Genomic DNA, 4,098 nt, shown 5'->3' with positions numbered 1-4,098 from the left:
TTTTTGAGTAGTTTTATCGAGCTCCAAGAAAAGTTCTTCCACTGAAATTCTTTTTTTTTCTCGTCTCCCTCATTGCATATTAGTTGAAAAAGCTGTGCACTCCCAAGATAAATTCTTCACAGTTTTCTAACTTGAATTTTACCTCGATATAATATTTGCATGAACGTTCCCACAAACGAGACTCAGAAGTATAATTTCTACTTAGCATACAATATTTTATACTAGGATAGTATAACAAACGTTGTATAGTAGCAGGATATTTGATTTAAGAAGAAGCAACAGTGTTCAGCTACGTGTTTCATATTTCTTCTTCGAGACAGTCAAAGCGAATATTACATACCGTTCCTTCTCGAAAGCACAGAGATATATAGCTCAGATATTATTTTACGTTTAACATTTGTCCTCCATCTGAAATTAATAATTCTCTACCAAAAGCTCACAGTAGCAGCGCAGTCTCCATGTTTTTAATAAAAGGTCTTTGATTTAAAAAATTCTATTTCCCTCTGACACTGTTCTTTGTGACACATGTTATTCTTTTTAATATTACACCTCGATGCTTCTTAATGTCTTATTATTTATGACCTTGTTTAACACTACAAGTCACACATAGATGTCAGCCAGGAAACGGCTACACTCTGTCATCACACTTTCCTCCAGCAGTTGCAATTCTTGCAAACATGGCACTCCACTAGATTGCCATTTTTCCCATATTTCTGTTCCTGTGCAGATCTCTTACTTCCATGAAACAAAATAGTACGTCCGCATATCAGAATCTGGTCCTGTGAATGAGGAGGGAAAACCTTAGTTTCTTAGTATGTAAGAAGATGAAACCAAACAATTTTGTGAGCGGACAGTACGCGTCGCTCACAAGCAGTTCGTTTGCGCTATCCATATGTAGCTTTTTGCCTATCTGGCTGGAGGTAATTTTAGTGAACGTTTTACACAAGACAGACAGAAGACAATATTTTACGTCTTTATATTTTACATGGCTTTATATCTTCCATAGCTGGTATTTTCCACTTTTTATGGCATAGGATAATCGAACGCCACATACTTCAAAACACCATGGTAATTCCAAGCTTGTTTTGAGAAAACTATTAAAAAATGTAATTACACTCAAACCATCCTTTCTTTTCTCCTGAAAATAATATCAGTAATGCATAAAACTGCTGTTGTCAGATGGCGGAAGGGCTGTTCAGCGCACCTCTAAGATACTAAAGTCTGATCCCTCGTGAGAAGGGCTGCTCCGCAAGAATCATGCAAATGTAAGAAAAAACGATGTTGCGCAGTGGAAACGCGTTATTGTACGAAAAGAAACAGGGGTAGCGAAACTAAGTATGAAAATACATGTACCTCACCTGGCATTGATCTATTAAAGCAGGAGCTCAGCTATCTACAGCAGAAACAAGTTATCACTGTAACAACTTGGTTCATTGAGATAAAAAGGTAAGCACATGAATTACTCACAACGATGTCTGTGTGAGTATTTAATAAACGGACAAGGAATTCTATTTATGAAATCTAACCGTGGCAAAGGTGGATGAACACAATGAACACATAATCATTGGAATACATAACAGACACGCCTAATGACCACAATAATAGTTAGTGGTTTATAGAACGAATATGGAAAAACAAGTACAAACACCAGCTGAATCACAAAAGTGGATCGTGGAAGCAAATAGCTGGCTGTGAATGTTAATGGAGTGCAATTAAGCCCTCATCAAAGTTAAGTAGCCTCGCATTCCCCTCGATTCTGTGATTGCATCGCCGGCTCTTTCTTACCCCTCCTATAGGATGTAAATGTGTGTTACGCCCGCTAAACCCGCTGGACAGAACAGGTAATAGGATTGTGGAAAGGGCCAAAGGATGAGGTCAGTTTCTCCTTCTAATTGTCATTTATTGTAATGTAATAACCTTTACAATCAAAGCGGCACATAGCCAGACCTTTACCGAATGCAACTGTTTCACGGCTGAAGGCCTCCACACAAGAAACCTTAACAATCAACAAGATAAAACTCAAATTAAGATAGAAATGAAATAATTAAAAAAACAGCAAACATATACAAAGTGCAATACAAATGGCTGAGGGCCACATTTGAATTTCAAAATTTTAGAATATATTACCATAGATTTTCAAGGCGGAAGGCCAGAACGTTTAACAACAAGAAGTCTTAAAAATCAACATGATTAAAATGCAATTAAAGAGGTAAATCAATAAAATAAAAAGGGTATCACGGCTACGTGGAAAGCCTTAAGACTAAACAGATAGAACATACATATACAAGGTGCAATACCAACGGCTGAAGGCCAGAATTAAGCTTCAAAATTTTAAAATATATTATCATAATCTTTTAAAGGCAGAAAGCCGCAATGTTTAACCTTGAAGGATAAATTTAAAAATTAATTTTGCAAAATTATTAAGAAAATAAAAACAAATAACCATAAGTCTTAAATTTAAAGTAGCTGACAACAGATAATTAAACAAAGGTGGCACTCAGAAGTCTCCTGGGAGGTCGGTCTGCACTCGTTCACTTAGGCGAGACAGGCGGTGAGCCCAATTATGCTAGATCCGTCGGAACCCAACCTGGGGAAAGCCACGGACCGACCGACAAACGACTTGCTTGCCGCCAATCGGTACATGAGGATTCAAACACAAAATCTCGCCAACAGCGAACCACCGAAACGAACCACACAACATGAATGCACGTGGCTTGGGTACTTAAAACCACACTCAACTTTGACGTCCTGGGTCGACGAACCGCGAAGATCGTAGCGATTGGAGAGCTCCAAACTTCCCTGGTCCGCAGCAACCGACCGACTGCCTGCTGGTCCGTCGCGACTGCACTGCTGGTGCGTCTTCCACTCACTTCCAGACACACGACGGCGGAAATACTGGCTCAGACCCAACCATGCAGAGGAAACACGCCCACTGGCTAAACGACATCCCTGCGCCAGGAAAAGACCGACCCAAATTCCACAGGATGGTAATTGAAGGGACCTAGAAGCGCTCTGAGAACCAGTTACACGTCGCTCGATGAGATGACTGACCTGTCAGAGGCAGTACGCCGTCAACATTTAAGATAACTTGTCAAGGAAATAACGCCAACTACACACACAGCCTGACAAACTGTTGCATGAAGACCTGAACGATACCCGACAGTAACTGAGCACACACGAAGACAAATCGGGAGTCGATGCGCGCACGCACACACACACACACACACACACACACACACACACACACACACACTCACAGCCGACTCATGAACGATCGGCGAGCCAAAACGCGTCGTCCGGTAGGACGACCGACCGACGATCAACCAAGACCGTGGCCCGGCTCAAGTGGTGCGTGGCGGCAATGGTCGGGCAAGCCATGTCGACGCAGAGCTCACTGCTGCTCCAACCCGACTGCACTGGTGCCGCATTGCAACTCCCCGACTGGCAGGTCCGGACTGCGCTCCAGACGCGTTCCCCACTCTAGCAGGAACTCGCCATCCGACTTCGCTATCCGAACTGCGTCCAACTCCCCTCCAGCAGACAACGAGCGGGAAGTCATAGCACTCGAGAAAAGACACTACGAGAGGGGATATATCGATACGCGCTGCTAACGCCGCTCACGGTCAGGCAAAGCAGCAACTCAGCCACACCAGTAATTTAAATTAACGTAGTGAGGTGGAAGTACGTTAAAAACAGGGTGTAAAAAACATGATGGCGGGCAGACGAGCCACGCACGGCTCAATGTGATTGGTGGAAAATTCTGAATCCAGCTCAGTTTCTGTACTCAGTGTCCGCCACCGTTAGCTGATTGATCAGCGCGGCGGAACGCCATGCCAAGGGGCCCGTGTTCGATTCCCGGCAGGGGCAGGAGATTTTCTCCCCTCAGGGAGTGGGTGTTGTATTGTCCTCATTATCATTTCATCCCCATCTCCGACACGCAAGTCGCCCAATGTGGCGTCGAATGCAATAAGTATTTGCCCTCGGCGACTGAACTTAACCGAATGAGGGACTCCCGGCCCACAATGCCATACGCTCATTTCCATTTCTGTACTCAGTTCTGATTTGAAGACATCCTCCTATATGACTCCTCGGCAGCAA

Source organism: Schistocerca gregaria, chromosome 1 (genome assembly GCF_023897955.1).
Source record: "Schistocerca gregaria isolate iqSchGreg1 chromosome 1, iqSchGreg1.2, whole genome shotgun sequence".
Taxonomy (NCBI): Eukaryota; Metazoa; Arthropoda; class Insecta; order Orthoptera; family Acrididae; genus Schistocerca; species Schistocerca gregaria.
The sequence above is the reverse complement of the archived record's forward strand: the minus strand, read 5'-3'. Positions refer to the sequence as shown.